Source organism: Malaclemys terrapin, chromosome 1 (assembly GCF_027887155.1).
Source record: "Malaclemys terrapin pileata isolate rMalTer1 chromosome 1, rMalTer1.hap1, whole genome shotgun sequence".
Taxonomy (NCBI): Eukaryota; Metazoa; Chordata; order Testudines; family Emydidae; genus Malaclemys; species Malaclemys terrapin.
In genome coordinates, this window is record NC_071505.1 from 147,403,563 (window position 1) to 147,420,013 (window position 16,451).

Here is a 16,451-nt window from a genome sequence, read left to right on the forward strand (position 1 = left end):
CAAATCCCTTCTCCTCATCAGGCAGAGGAGGGAACTGACCTGGGGTCTCCCTTATCCCACGTGAGTACCATAATCAGTAGGCTAAAGTTTAGGAGGGAAACTACTAACTCCTTCCCCTCACCCCTGCTTCATCTTATTTGGAGTTTGGTGTGCTCAGAGATCTGTCCCACAGGCTAACACATTGGGGATTAGGTGTGAGATATGTATCCAGGCACCTGCCTGAGGCAACAGTGCCAGAGGCAGAAACATAGGTACCTAAGAGACTTCTACAGTAAAAATATAAGCACCAGGTGAGTGGGGATTTTGTGGATTACAATAGTGCCTGAAACTGGGCCAAAGAGAGGAGCATAAACTCTGGCAAGTCAAGTGTAAGAGTATAATTAGGTAGGCCAAAAAAGAATCTGAAGACCAAGTAGCAAAAGACACAAACTAACAGCAAACAAAAAAAAAAAAGTTAAGTACATCAGAAACATGAAGCCTGCCAAATAATTAGTGGGGCCACTGGACGATCAAGGCGCTAAATGTGCCCTCAAGGAAGACAAGGCCATTGCAGAGAAGCTAAATGAATTCTTTTCATTGGTCTACACTGCAGAGGATGTATGTGAGGGAGATTCCCACATCTGATCCATTCTTTTTAAGGTTACAAATCTGAGGAACTGTCCCAGATTGAGGAGTCAATACAATAAGTTTTGGAACAAACTGATAAATTAAACAATAATAAGTCACCAGGACCAGTATTCACCCAAGAGTTCTGAAGGAACTCAAATATGAAATTGCACAAGTACTATGTGGTATGTGACCTAGCGCTTAAATCACCTTCTGTACCAGATGACTGGCGGACAGCTAATGTGACATACATTTTTTTAAAAGGCTCCAGAGGCAATTCTGCCAAATACAGGTTGGTAGGCCAAATTTCAGTACCAGACAAACTGGTTGAAATAATACTACAGATAAGAATTAGGATACATTGTAACAGGGTCAGCACCTGCCTTTTGTGAGCGACCCCTTTCTATAGCCGGTATGCCTGCACAGTTTTTCAGGGCAGCCCCCACTTCTCATGGGCAGCCCCCTTTGGCTGGTTGGGTGTGAGTCTGCTTTTGGTTTTAGTTCTTATCTCAGCATGGCACCCACCTCTCACAAGCACCCCCTCTCCCACCCAATGGTTCTTTTAGCAGGTCTTCAGCAACTCAGCCCTCCAGCCAAGCCGCATACACTGTCCCCCATTCCGATTTATGGGGTCTTGAATTCTTATCACAGCCCTGGTATGGGGCTGTAGCTCTTAGGCTTCTTCCCAGAGGCACTGCCTTCTTCAACCACCCAGCGGGGGCCCATCTCAGTACCCTCAGCTGGTCTGGCCAAGTTCTGTGCTCAGTCCCTCAGGCTCAGCCTGCCCACACCGACCTTTCAACAGTCCTGCTTTTCTATCCAACCAGGCACCCAGTCTTTGGCAGCCTTCCCTGGGCTCAACTTTGTTTGGTGAGCTCTCTGCAGTGAGCTGTCCACAGTCCTGCTTTTCTAGCCAGCCAGGCACCTAGGCCTCCCTTATCAAACTCCACACAGCAACTGAAGGCTCTGCTCTGCTGCTTGCCTTTTATCTGGCCCTCCTGGCCCCTTATTAGTGACTCCAGCAGCCCCTCTGATTGGCTGCTCCTCTGCAGCCACTCTAGGCTGCCTGGAGGACTTCTCGCTGCTCTATTCTGGGGCAAGGTGACACAGGGCCATGAGGCCTCCAGCAGAGGGCTTCCTGACCTAGTCCACCCTGCCACATACACATAGATGAATATGATATGTTGGAGAAGAATCAACACTGCTTTTGTAAAAGGAAATTAGGCCTCACCAATCCATTAGGAATTATTTGAGGGGGTCAACAAACATGTGGACAAGGGTGATCCAGTGGATATAATGTATTTGGACTTTCAGAAAGCCTTGGACAAGATTCCTCACCAAAGGCTTGTAAGCAAAGTAGGCAGTCATGGATCATTAACTGGTTAAAAGGTAGAAAACAAAGTGTAGAAATAAACAGTCAGGTTCACACTGGAGACAGGTAAATAGCGGGGGGGGGGGAGGGGGGGCATGGATCTGTACTGGGACCAGTGCTGTTCAACATGTTCATAAATTATGTGGAAAAAGGGGTAAATAGTGAGGTGGCAAAGGTTGCCAATGATACAAAACTACTCAAGATAGTTAAATCCAAAGCAAACTGTGAAGGCTTACAAAGGGATCTCACAAAACTGAGTGACTGGGCAACAAAATGGCAGATGAAATTCAGTGTTGATAAATGCAAAGTAATGCACATTGGAAAACATAATCCCAACTATACATACAAAATGATGGGGTTTAAATTAGCTGTTACCACTCAAGAAAGAGATCTTGGAGTCATCCTGGACAGTTCTCTGAAAACATCTGCTTACTGTGCACAGCAGTCAAAAAAGCTAACACAATGTTAAGAACAATTAGGAAAGGGATAGATAAGTCAGAAAATATAATGCCATGATACTCTCACACCTTGAATACTGCATGCAGTTCTGTTCTCCCCATCTCAAAAAAGATACATCAGAATAGGAAAAAGTACAATGAAGGGCAACATATATGACTAGGGGTATGGAACAGTTTCCATATGAAGAGAGTTTATGTGGAAATAACTGAAGGGGGATATGATAAAGGTCTATAATATTATGAATGGTGTGAAGAAAGTGAATAAGGAAGTGTTATTTACCCCTTCACGTAACACAAGAACCAGGGGTCACCCAATGAAATTAATATGCAGCAGGTTTAAAATAAACAAAAGGAAGTACTTCTTCACATAACACATAGCCAACCTGTGGAACTCATTGCCAGGAGATGTTGTGAAGGCCAAAAGTTCAACTGGGTTTGCAAAAGAATAGATACATTCGTGGAGATTAGGTTCATTAAAGACTATTAGCCAAGATGGTCAGGGACTCAACCCCATGCTCTGGGTATCCCTAAACCTCTGTGCTAGAAGCTGGGCCTGGACAACAGGGGATGGATCACTCAATAAATTGCCCTGTTCTGTTCATTCCCTCTGAAGCATCTGGCCCCAGTCACCATACTATGTTAGATGAACCATCGGTCTGTCCCAGTATGGCCATTCTTATGTTGTTAAATCTCTGCTGAATCTTGGCTCTGGCCCATGATTAGGGTTCCTAGGTGCTAGGACAGTAATAATAAGTTATTGGCTGCCTGCAATTACCAGCTTGGGTTAAGTCAGTACAGTACTTGTATTTATTTATTAATGCTAACTATTGTAGGGAGAATGATTTTGCATAGTTCCTGTTCTTGGCATGCAAGTTTACTTTACTGTTGTAGTTAAACTAATGTGATCTTTTTACAAGAAGATAAACCTGGGAAGCTGCAGAGAGTAAACTATTTTTTCTCCAATCTCTGGGGATTTTTAAAAGCCAATTATATGCAGTATAATTGGAATGAGGAACTAAGAACAACTTTTCCTTCTGTCAAATGTTAATTTGACTGCATATGTGGTATGTTGCTGTATATAGAGAGACAGGCAGGCAATTTAATATTTAGAATCTGAATAAGGACACAAAATCCACACAATATATGAATGCCTCAGGCCCATTATTCTGCTTTGGAATTTGCATGGTTTACATAACTGTTTGCTCGATTATTAAGCAGGAGAGCTTTGGAGATTACTTTTTCTTATTGTTTGTAAAGGCTGATTGAACTTAATATATTTAATTTATAAGTGTATTTAAATTCATCTTTCATACAAATGTTTCATGGAGTAATTTGTCAAGCAAATTAGGGATGATCAAAAATTCCCCAAAGAATAATAAACAACTTCAACCCCTAAAATAAAACCTTAAGTCCTTATTTAACAGGAAATTAGGAGATCACAAACACTGTTTCATGAAAACAATTAATATAGTATTCTAATAAAAGTTGATGAATATCTGCAGTCCCAAAAAGAATAAGCAAGTAAAATAAAAGAGACAATTCACAACCCTTTAAAGGGAGAAATAAGACAAGCTCCAGTTGAGGGTGGATAAAAATCATGATTTTTTTTAATAAAAGAAAAATTATTTCTAAAATTTAAAATCAGATGTTTTTTATTTACAAGTTGTCAATTCTTTACTTCCTTCTCATTTTCTAGTCTTAAATTGCCAAAGTGGATATTTTGTACTTGTGTTTAATTTGTTTCCTCATTTTAGTAGAACTTCAGATTTTACATTGAGTTTTTTTCTACTAAAAAGAGTTTCACGTTTAAAATGCTTATCTAAAGGTGACAAGAACAAGTCCAGGGCCTTATTAACATCCTTACTATAAATTCAAACCTAGAGCTTGGGCTCCAGCCTGAGCCTGAATGCCTACACCACAATTAAATAGTCCTTGTGCCCAACCCCCCCTTAGCCCAAGTCAGCTGACCTGGGCCAGTTACAGGTGTTTAATTGCGGTGTAGACATTCCCTTAGACATCAACCCACAAAGCCAGAATACTTGGTGGAGAGCTGCCTGAGCTAGTCAATGGGAAACACTGACCATAGGGGTGTATCCTAAGCACTGTGACTCTCATGGTGCCTAAGCCATGGTTGCACAGAGGTGCCTAGCCCTGCAATCAACAAATGGGAGATGGTAAGTGTTCAGCTGCCTGAGTTGTATGCCTTATAAACTTTAGCTTAGTGGATGAGGTATTCACCCAGGATGCAGAGACCCCCAGTTCAAGTCCCCCTGAAGGGGCGAGGAATTTGAATAGGGATCAGCCACCTTTCAGGTGAGTGCCCTGACAACTGCTTTATAGAGTCATTCTAACATTTTCTCTGGCCCAGTTAATAATTATTCAATTAAATAAAGTAGAGCAACTTCAATAGGAGAGACTGAAGGAGGCCCAGCATCTCTTCCATAGTTCTAGTAGTTAGAGCGCTCACTCTGGAGGTAACTCATCCTTGTTCAAATGCCTTCTCCTCCTCACAAGGAGGAGAACTTAAGCAGGGGTCTCCCACAGCCTGGGTGTGGACCCTAACCACTGGGCTAAAGGGGTAGGTGACCATCTCCTCTTCCTTCTCTTTTGTGTGAACTTGCCTAAAGGGCCAACCCAGTAGGCAGCCTCTGAGCATGTGTACTGGCTTAGGTCCCTGCACTTGCCAGAGGTGGCTGAAAGCCTATTTTTCCCAGTTTGTAACTTGCTTTTGGGCTTTGGCAGGAGAGAGCAGCCTGAGCACCCACAGTGAGGCTGTAGTGTGCATACCCAGAGGCAAAAACTTATGCACCAACTGAGTTTGTGTGCCTACAAAGTTATGCAGCAACCAGCTGGAGTTTTGTGGATTGCAGTGGTGTCTAAAAATGGGATTTAGGCACCTCAGTACCTTTGTGGATTGCACCCTTAGGCTCCATGACACTGAGCACGGGAATGCCTAATTGTCCAGCACCTAGGAAATCACTGGAACCATGGGATCAACAAAGACTGAGTTAAGCACTGAGGCTCCCTATACAATGAGGAGGGAGAGATAGGCACATAATGTGATCTACAAGGCTAGGTGAGGCGCTGCCTAAAACAGCCAATAGGCATAGGCATAGTTTGACTTTTATATTGGGGAGGAGGGGGCAGTTCCAGTTAGGCCAATAGGGCCAAACATGGAGGGGTAAATTCCGCACCTGCCTCAGGCTTGCTGTTTGGGGGGGCAAAAGTTAATTACAAACCCAGTGATACCCAGAAAACAAAGTTTAGTCAATAAAAAAAAATTACAGAATCGGTAGTTCAAAAAAAGAGTTCTCAAATTCCAGCAGAAAACTTAGCCAAGCCTAAAGGCATCCCTGGAACAGCAGTGCAATGGAACTGAATTTCCAGCCCTCATGTTTTCACATTCACTCCACCACTGTGAATATTAAACTTTTAATTTAGAATACCAGTGTACTGAAAAATAGCCAGTTTATTTATATCTTTTAATGTTTACATGCCTGTGAGTGAGTTTGCATATTTTGGAGTATAAATCTAATTGTTTATAGCTGTTAATATTTTGTAGCTGTATTTATTTAAATTAATCCATGTGAAGGTCCTGATTCTGCAAAGACTTATGCAAACTTTACAAACAAATAGCCCCACTGAAATCAGTAGGGTTAGTCATGTATATGAAGTTATTCATGTGCATTTTTGCAGGATTAAGCCCTAAAATAATGCTTTTTTTTTTCCAGATTCTCATATTGATGGAATCACTCCAAGGGGTGAATGAAAACAGCTAATTGTAATGGCCCTGTGAGAATACGCATAGTGTAGCAGGAAACTATGTAGAAGCTCTAGAATGAGGCAGAGAGAAACAGAATACTTTTAGGGATAATACTGTCTTCCTTATTCTAAAAAAGTGCCTTGTTCAGTACTGGAAAGAAAGTCACTATTTCTGTGATTCTTTAGAATTGTCATACGACACCATGCCAAACATCAACACATTTGTGAGCTACAATTAACAGGAGGAAAAGAAAGTGCTGGAGTTCATCCTCCACAAGACTTTCAGTTTGATAAATTCATAAAATGGCCTGAGTGGAAGATGTGCATCTTCACCAGTTTATAAATAAGGTTGCCAGGTGCCAGCTGTGCTGCCTGGATGCTAAAAGTCCACTTACGTGCAGTAACCAGCCTCTGCCACCAGGAGCAGGAAGGGTAGCAGCTGCTGCTGGAGCCTGGAGGAGGCTCTGCTTAGCACAGAGGTAGGCAAACTATGGCCTGCTGGCCACAATCGGCCCGTGGGACCCTCCTGCCCGGCCCGGGAGGCTAGCCCCTAGCCCCTCCCCTGCTGTTCCCCCTCCCCCGCAGCCTCAGCTCGCTCCGACGCAATGCTCTGGGCGGCGGGGCTGCGAGCTCCTGGGGCAGCGCAGCTGCAGAGCCCCACCTGACCCGGTCTCTGTGCTGCGCGGTGGCATGGCTGGCTCCAGCTGGGCGGCACGGCTGCCTGTCCTGGCACTCTGGGCAGCGCGGCTGTAGCGCCACCAGCGCTCCAGGCAGCATGGTGAGGGGGCAGGGGAGGTTGGATAGAGGGCAGGGGAGTTTGGGGTGGTGGTCGGGGTGTGGATAGGAGTGGGGGGGGGGGTCAGAGGGTGGGAAACAGGGGGGCATGGGTTCCAGGGGGCAGTCAGGAAGGAGAGGGAGGGTTCCGGGGGCAGTCAAGGGCAGGGGTTCTGGGGGCTCATTCTTGAAAGGTAATATGGACTCAAACCACTGATATATGCCTACCTAGCCAGAATATAGGGAAACGTATGTAGAATTACTATTACACTCCTCTTCCTGTATCTCACTTTAACTTTTGCTGGAGTGCAGGCCAAACTTTTGTCTTTTCAGAAAGTATTATACCGAGTCATACCCAGGGGCCATTGTGTTAAACCCTGAATTTAAGGTTTATTGATAACTCCCAGCCACTGTCAAAAGGAGAGTATCATCTCATTAAGTTCTACGTCTATTTTTCATTATTAACTGAGACAGAATCCCAATTTAGAGCAATTAAAAAATAACTAAATGTAAGTTACCCAGGCTCAGTAGCCTTTCTGAAATAACAAAAGCGCCCCTCCCAGCCTGTCCTTTAGATATAATACACTGAAATGGACCATACATTTTTAAATGTTTCTGTGATAGGCGTGTTGGAGGATCAGCTGATTTAGTGGTTAGTGCGCCTGACCTCCAACCCATTGTCTCTCTGTCAGCGGGGGTCAATAGCAATACCTAGTTCTTGATCCCAAGTTGAGTGTTTAGACCTCCCCACTGCGTCTGGGCCTTTGCCCTTATGTGGGGCATGGTAGGGGGAGCCGGGCCCTCCCTCTCTACTGGGTCTCAGCCCAGGGCCTTGTGGAAAGTAACACCCACAGGGTCCTCCCTGCAAAGAATCTAAGTTCACTGCCCTGGGCTATTTTCTACCTATGTGCGCCTTCAATTTGAGGTGTGGCTTCTGTAGTCCAAACAGTCAACAGCTTCTCAAACGAAGTTCAGATGAGCAGGTTCCTGCAAGACCAGCTGGTTCTCAAAGTGTGGGCTTAGAGAAGGCAGTGCCTGGGGGATTTACCCACTCTGAGGTCCCCTCTCAGACTCCACCTTCTCTCTGACTTTCTGGAGTAGGATTTTTCTCTCTGCCATCCTGTCCACCACCCCTTGCCTGGCCTGCTGAGCAACTTTTAACCTACTCCTCCTGCTGCAGCATGCTCAGTAGGTCGATAGGGTCCAGCATTGCTTTTAACCGCCTTGAGATCAAGTGTGGGGTTTGTATACCCCATCACAATTTTCCTACTAACTAAATGCTAAATTGACACACACTTGTAGCAAAATGTTACAGGCTTTGAGACCCAGTCATAGCAGTAGTCACATTCCCCTTGCCTTCTGTTTTCAGTCCTTTGAGCTCCTGTCAGCTCAATTTCTGAGCCAAGGACATGTAGAACTACCATTAATGCTGATTTCTACACCGGCTTCAAACAACTAGTAAGCCTGTTCAATAACTAACAACTCTTCTCTGAGGTTTTTTCCTCTGCATACTGGTAGCAGTGTCACCTGCTCTGCTTTCTACTCATAGGCATCCCATCCCCATGCCAAGTCACAGGACTTGCTGCCATCTGCAGCAGGTGGGGAGCCCTGGTGGCTCTGTAGTCCACTCTGGTTTTACACTCTGCCAGGAATATTAGTTGGCAGCTCCTCCAGGAAGCTGTGAGCACGGGTGTGTATCTGACATAGTTCCTGCAGCATCTTAACAACTGTCCTTTTTGTGATGAGAGGAAGTCCCTAGCGCATATCTATGTAGAGTGCATTAGGTTGCAGCCCCTTCTTCTGGCTCCTCCAGAACCTCCTACTGAGGTTCTGTCTGAACTTTTCCCCACACCTCCTCATTTGCCAAGTTGCCAGCCCTCCTTGTCAACCTCTTCCTGGCACTAGCCAAGATGGCCATCCATCACACCAGGAGAAGGAAGCTGAGTGGGGTGGAAGGAGTTCTCTGTGACTATGAGGGCCATTTCTGGTCCCTCATTAAGTCACATCTCCATGAAGAGTTCTTCAGGGAGATGTCCACTGACTCCTTAGACGCCTTTGAGAAGCAGTGGGTGCTCTCAGAGGTTCTGTTCATTGCCCCTTTCCAGTCCCCTGATTTTTAACCTTTGACCTTCACTCCCATTGCTGTTTTTCATTTGGTGCCCCAAGATTCAATTGTAGCCTGGCTCCACTGGTTCCTCCCCCTTAGTTGAAGGGGCAGACTTTTAGTTTTGGGTGAACGTAGGCCCACCCACCCCAGTACTCACAAGAAGTGCACATGGACAGAAATACAGATGATGCCAATTAATCCCTTCCTGCTCCCCCTCTTTTGACTTAAAAATATAGAAAGCTATAGTATAAAAGCATGCAAGTTACACCTGCAACCTTAAAGTAGAATTTATACAGGTGTAATGACCACTTAATTCTGATGGCTTTCAATGCAGTGTTGATACCAGTTCTTTGGTTCTAATTCAGTGCAATCTATTTATGTAGCCTGTCTATATATAAGGGAGAGAGTTTTCATGAGACTTGGCACTGCTAGGAGCTTTTAAAGTTGTCCCTTTAACTGAATGCAATAGTGTAGTACCTGCTGGTACCGGAGTCAGATTGTTATAAGCATAGGAAATTTCACACCAGATCTATCCCTTAGTAAAGACTTTAGACTTTGGCCCCTAGAGAATAAAGGAATCATGAGTTATAAAAAGCTGTGCTTGCTAAGCAAACTAGAGATGCTTCCTTTTTGACAAGATTACTGAATTAGTGTATTAAGGGAGCACAGTAGATGGAACATGCTTAGATTTGAGAAGCATTATGTCAAATTGAATTGTATACAAGCACTGTTGTGTGGACTGAAAGCTGGCTTAAGGATAATAATACTGTAAATGGCAGTGTATCAAACCGGGAAATGATGCTGAGTGGGGTTCTGTCACAGTTTCTGGGTAGCTTCACCTATATCCCCCCCTTCTGTGGTCCACTCCAGGATGTCCAGCCACGTCTCAGGACTCCAGCCATCACCTGTCTCTGGGCAGGGACCCATTTCCCACTCCCTTTTGAAGGGGGGTTTTAAGGCTGCATGTCCCCACCTTATATCGTGATGGGCAGACTGGCTTGCTGGGGATAACAACCAGCACCTATGTGTTGCTTTCTCTCTGAGGACTATGACCAGTGTATTGGCAGCAGTTATAAGTTCCCACACAGCTCTTTCTCAGCAGAGTACATTTATTCTTAAGATTTAAACAAAACAAAAAATCACAAAATATATATTCCATATAAAAACAATAAAAGTTCCTACAGACTTACTAAAAGCTTACCAGAGTTCATCCCCACCTGCACTATAGGACTCTGGTAGGTGTCAGTCTTTCCAACCCTTCAGCAAGGGTTGGGTCCCCTTAGGACCAAAGGTCCTGTCAATTTGTTGAATCAAAAGAAAGTGCATGGGTCAATTCAAGTGCATTCATTTACATCAAAAACACCGTCTTTGTCTCCTAGTTTCTGGAAAACCCAGTCTGAACCACTATATACAGACCACCTCAGGGGGTGGTGCTTCCCTGGTGGTGTTTACAATCCTGGGGTAACTTCCTGCCTGTCTCTCTCTCTCTCTACTCTCCCCCTCCCTCCCCCCCATGCTCCCCGCACACACACAGTTTTTAGTTCCTGGAGGAGTTGTGATAACCCTCCCCCTGGAGTAGAATACAATCATACATAAACCATTCATAAATTTAATATGATGGTCCCCAACAATATTGCCTGCGGTTGCAATATACTGTATGTTACAGATGTCATAGAAATTGGGGTCCCTGCATGAAAAATAGAGGAACACCCAGTAGGTCTGAGCATGTGGAAGCAGGGGGTACTAACTCAAACACATTGTTCCCTCTCTTCCCTTAACCACATGGAAGCCTTTCCACGGGCTTTCAAATCTGTATGTGGGGAAGGGTCAGGGAGCTGGTGGGGACCCAGGAAAGACTGTTAATCTCTGTGACATTGTTTACCTCAGTGGTTCTCCACCAGGGGTACACAGAGGTCTTCCAGGGGGTACATCAACTCATCTAGAGATTTGCCTAGTTTTACAACAGGCTACATAAAAGCACTAGCAAAGTCAGTACAAACTAAAATTTCATGCAGATGACTTGTTTCTACTGCTCTATATACTATACACTGAAATTTAAGTACAATATTTATATTACAATTAATTAATTTTATAATTATATGGTATAAATAAGAAAGTAAGCAATTTTTAGTGTGCTGTAACACTTTTATTTTTATGTCTGATTTTGTAAGCAAGTAGTTTTTAAGTGAGGTGAAACTTGGGTATGCAAGACAAATCAGACTCCCAAAAGGGGTATAGTAGCCTGGAAAGGTTGAGACCCACTGGTGTACCTCATTCAACCTTGCAGCGCTAACAGGGGATTCTGACATCATCCGTCCGTGGGGACAATCTATGCAAGCATGGCTGGAAATGAAGGCAGTGTGGCTGTACAGGTCCTCCATTGTACATCAGTGACCCACAAGTTCTATGAGGAAAAAAAACCTCACCTTATCCCATGCAATGACATTGTAATATTGCATAGGCAACACCTTTGCCCATAAGTGGTACTCTATCATTATCTTTGTGCTAAACTACTGTCTTGTTTTGATATTATGTTGTTGTAGCTGATCGGGGTGGGGGGTTTGTAAGAAGTTTTAGTGCTGTTGGGTATGCTGTAGCTGTTACTTGCAGTGTTCCAATCAATCCTTTGATTGACTCAAACTTGCAGTTTCCTGCTCCCTAGGCAGGATTAATTTACCTAGCTGATGATTTCTTACTAGGGCTGTTCATTAATCGCAGTTAACTCATGCGATTAACTCAAAAAAATTAATCGCGATTAAAAAAATTAATTGCGATTAATCGCACTGTTAAACAATAGAATACCAATTGAAATTTATTAAATATTTTGGATTTTTTTCTATATTTTCAAATATATTGATTTCTATTACAACACAGAATACACAGTGTACAATGCTCAGCTTATATTATTTTTATTACAAATATTTGCACTATAAAAATGATAAACAAAAGAAATAGTATTTTTCAATTCACCTCATGCAAGTACTGTAGTGCAATCTCTTTATCGTGAAAGTGTAACTTACGAATGTAAATTTATATTTTTTGTTACATAATTGCACTCAAAAACAAAACAATGTAAAACTTTAGAGCAGGGATGGGCAAACTACAGCCCGCAGGCCGGATCTGGCCCATCAGGGCTTTGGATCCGGCCTCTAGGATTGCCACCCCCTGGCCCCACGCCGCTCCCGGAAGCAGCCAACACCACGTCCATGCGGCCCCGGGGGGGGGGGGGGGGGGGAAGACACAGAGCTGCAGGCGCTGCCCTCTCCTGCAGGCACCGCCCCCTGCAGCTCCCATTGGCTGGGAACGGGGAACCGCGGCCAATGGGAGCTTCAGGGGAAGTACCCGCAGGCAAGGCCAGCGCGTGCAGCTCTGTGTCCCCTCCCCACCAGGGGCCACAGGGACGTGGTGCATGCTACTTTCTGGAGTGGAGCAGAGCGGAGCGGAGCAGCGTGGGGCCAGGGCAGGCAGTGAGCCGTAAGTGGTAAGTCAAGGTAAGTGGTGTCGGGCCAGAGCCTGCACTCCGAACCTCTCCTGCACCCCGCACTCCAATCCCCTGCCCTGAGCCCCCTCCTGCACCCCACACCCCCTCCTGCACTCCAACCCTCCCTGCACCCCAACCCCCTGCCCCAGCTCTACATTCATGGCCCTGCATGCAATTTCCCCACCCAGATGTGGCCCTCGGTCCAAAAAGTTTGCGCACCCCTGCTTCAGAGCCTACAAGTCCACTCAGTCCTACTTCTTGTTCAGCCAATCGCTCAGACAAACAAGTTTGTTTACATTTACGGGAGAGATTGCTGCCTGCTTCTTATTTACAAGGTCACCTGAAAGTGAAAACAAGTGTTTGCATAGCACTTTTGTGGCCGACATTGCAAGGTATTTACATGCCAGATATACTAAACATTCATATGCCCCTTCGTACTTTGGCCACCATTCCAGAAGACATGCTTCCATGTTGATTACGCTCATTAAAAAATAATGCATTAATTAAATTTGTGACTGAACTCCTTGGGGAAGAATTGTATGTCTTCTGTTCTGTTTTACCTGCATTCTGCCATACATTTCATGTTCTAGCAGTCTCGGACGATGACCCAGCACATGTTCATTTTAAGAACACTTTTCAAAGCAGATTTGACAAAACGCAAATAAGGTACCAATGTGGGATTTCTAAAAATAGCTACAGCACTTGACCCAAGGTTTAAGAATCTGAAGTGCCATCCAAAATCTGAGAGGGATGAGGTGTGGAGCATGTTTTCAGAAGTCTTAAAAGAGAAACACTCAGATGCGGAAACTACAGAACCCGAACTACCAAAAAAGAAAATCAACCTTTCCTGGTGGCATCCGACGGAGATGATAAAAATGAACATGCATCGGTCTGCTCTGCTTTGGAGCATTATCAAGCAGAACCCATAATCAGAATGGACACTTGTCCTCTGGAATGGTGGTTGAAGCATGAAGGGACATATGCATTTTTAGCACATTGAGTATGTAAATATTTTGTGACGCTGGCTACAACAGTGGCATGTGAACGCCTGTTCTCACTTTCAGGTGACAATGAAAACAAGAAGCGGGCAGCATTACCTCCTACAAGCTTTAACTAAACTTGTTTGTCTGAGCAATTGGCTGAAGTAGGACTGAGTGGACTTGTAGTCTCTAAAGTTGTACATTGTTTTATTTTTGAATGCAGTTATTTTTTGTACATAATTCTACATTTGTAAGTTCAACTTTCATGATAAAGAGATTGCACTACAGTACTTGTATGAGGTGAAATGAAAAATACTATTTCTTTTGGTTTTTTTTTTTACAGTGCAAATACTTATAATCAAAACTAAATATAAAGTAAACACTGTACACTTCATACTCGGTTTTGTAATTGAAATCAGTATATTTGAAAATGTAGAAAACATCTAAAATATTTAAATAAATAGTATTCTATTATTGTTTAACATAATAATAATAAATATAATAATAATAATAATTAATGGAGATGTCCTATCTCCTAGAACTGGAAGGGACCTTGAAAGGTCATCGAGTCCAGCCCCCTGCCTTCACTAGCAGGACAAAGTACTGATTTTTGCCCCAGATCCCCAAGTGGCCCCCTCAAGGATTGAACTCACAACCCTGGGTTTAGCAGGCCAATGCTCAAACCACTGAGCTATCCCTCCCCAAAATATTGTTTAAAAAAAAATTTTATTTTGAAATCACGATTATTTTTTTTAATCACTTTACAGCCCTATTTCTTATATATTTAGATTTTTAAAAAAACAAGATATGGTCTTATAGTGCTACTATGAAACATTATTTCTCAGCCAAAGTGTAAATGGTTTCCACTATGAAGACTCCTCTCCACCCCCTTTGGCCACCCACTATAGTTAAATTACCTACTCTATATATGAGAAAAAACAAGTGCCAGTGGACAATAACTATATCAACAACTACACTAAAACTATATACAGTAAAAGCTTTTTTATCCAGCATGTTGGAGGAATGGGGGGTGCTGGTAAGTAAAAAATTCCAGTTAACTAAGAGGGAGGGAGGTTGGGTGCGGGAGGGGGTACAGGGTGCTGGATCCGGGGAGCGCTCACCTCGGGCAGCTCCCTGCAAGCAGTGACCAGTCCTGGTGGCCCCTAGATGGAAGCACGGCTAGGCAGCTCTGTGCACGCTGCCCCCTTCCACAGGCATCACCCCGCAGCTCCCATTGACCGTGGTTCCCATTCAATGGGAGCTGCGAAGCCAGTGCTGGGGCGGGGGCAGCATGCAGTGCCACCCAGCCACGCCTCCACCTACGGGCCGCAGGTACTGGTCACCACTTGCGGGGAGCCACGTGAGGGGAGCGCCCCCTGGATCTGCCACCCCACACTCCTTCCCGCACCCAAACTCCCTCCCAAACCCCATGCCCCGCACTTACCCCCGTGCTTCCAACCCCCAGCCCCTCCCCACACACACCCCGCACTCCAATCCCTCATGGCCATTCCTCTGCCTAGGGGAGCCACATAGGAAGCCTGCTAGCCCCGCACCAACCGGACTATAAACCAGACTTTCTATGAAGATTAGAAATGCCCGTTTATAGAGCTTTCTGGTTGGTTCAGGACCGGATAACACAGCTTTTACTGTATACTATTTGCAGAAATGCCTATCAAAGATAAGCTAAAGGAGTGCAGATACTAAAGGGCTAGGTCTCAAACCAAGAGTGGTGAGAAGGAACTGGAGAGGTGATTGGTCCCACACCACTGTTGACCAATATATGCCATTTAGCATAAGAGAACTGGATTATAGTAAAGGGATGGGCCAATGTAGGCTATATAACTACTATAATATTTGTGCTTAATGCATACTATAATACATACAGTGCAGATAATTCCTATTAATATGATATATTATGCTAAGTATACCCTAATGCCTTGCATTAGTTGAAGTAAGCTTTGACTTAAGCACATAGCAAAATTGTCAGGATCAGGACATTTGATTATTTTACCATAGCAACAGGTTATTCTCGCAGACCTGTACTGGAGTGTCCGAAAGGAAGAGGACAAGACGTATGATTGCTCTACCCTACTACAAACCCAGAAGGTGCCTTCATGCCCATTGGTATTTGGGAGGCATGTTTTCAGAACAAAGAGCTATGCAGTACACCATGGTACCAGAAAAACAAGGTAGAAAACGGATTGGTTAAATGTAGTTTCAGTTGATGTACAAAGTACCTTGTATTTATAAACAGATTGAGTACAAAAAGATGGATTTAGGGGTGTAATTTTGGGAGCACAACTTCTGTGTAAGGTGAATGTAACAGCACTGCATGAGATGGCTTCATGGAGATGGGTATCATAGAATCATAGAACTAGAAGGGACTTCAGGTGCTCATCTAGTCCAGTCCCCTGCACTCAAGGCAGGACTAAGTATTATATAGACCAGGGATCGGCAACCTTTCTCACGCGGCCCGCCAGGATAAGGCCCCTGGCAGGCCGGGCCGGTTTGTTTACGTGCCACGTCCATAGGTTCAGCCGATCTCGGCTCCCACTGGCCGTGGTTCACCGCTCCAGGCCAATGGGGGCTGCGGGAAGTGGCGGACAGCACATCCCTCAGCCCACGCTGCTTCCCGCAACCCCCATAGGCTTGGGACAGCAAACCGCGGCCAGTGGGAGCCGCGATCGGCCGAACCTGCAGACGCGACAGGTAAACAAACTGACCCACCAGGGGGCTTACCCTGGCAGGCTGTGCGCCAAAGGTTGCTGATCCCTGATCTAGACCATCGCTGACAGGTGTTTGTCCAACCTACCCTTAAAAATTCCCAATGATGGCGATTCCACAACCCCCCTAGGCAATTTTATTCCAGTGCTTAACAACTCTGACAGTTAGGAAGTTTTTCCTAATGTCC

General features: G+C 44.7%; 1 protein-coding gene and 1 long non-coding RNA gene across 9 annotated transcripts in view; both read right to left on the minus strand.

Moving 5' to 3' along the window:
- Positions 1-16,451, minus strand: part of STXBP5L (syntaxin binding protein 5L) — a 410,492-nt gene that overhangs the window by 357,501 nt on the left and 36,540 nt on the right. The window lies entirely within an intron of this gene.
- The window catches only part of LOC128844872 (uncharacterized), a 40,805-nt gene that overhangs the window by 16,716 nt on the left and 7,638 nt on the right, over positions 1-16,451 (minus strand). The window contains exons 1-2 of one of the 2 annotated variants that reach the window (XR_008446541.1): positions 11,350-11,479; positions 10,297-10,373 (exon numbers count right to left, since the gene is read on the minus strand). The exons of the other annotated variant lie outside the window; for it this stretch is intronic. This is a non-coding gene — a long non-coding RNA (uncharacterized LOC128844872). Of the gene's footprint in view, positions 1-10,296; positions 10,374-11,349; positions 11,480-16,451 lie in introns of those variants that run through there. 2 annotated transcript variants of the gene reach the window in all.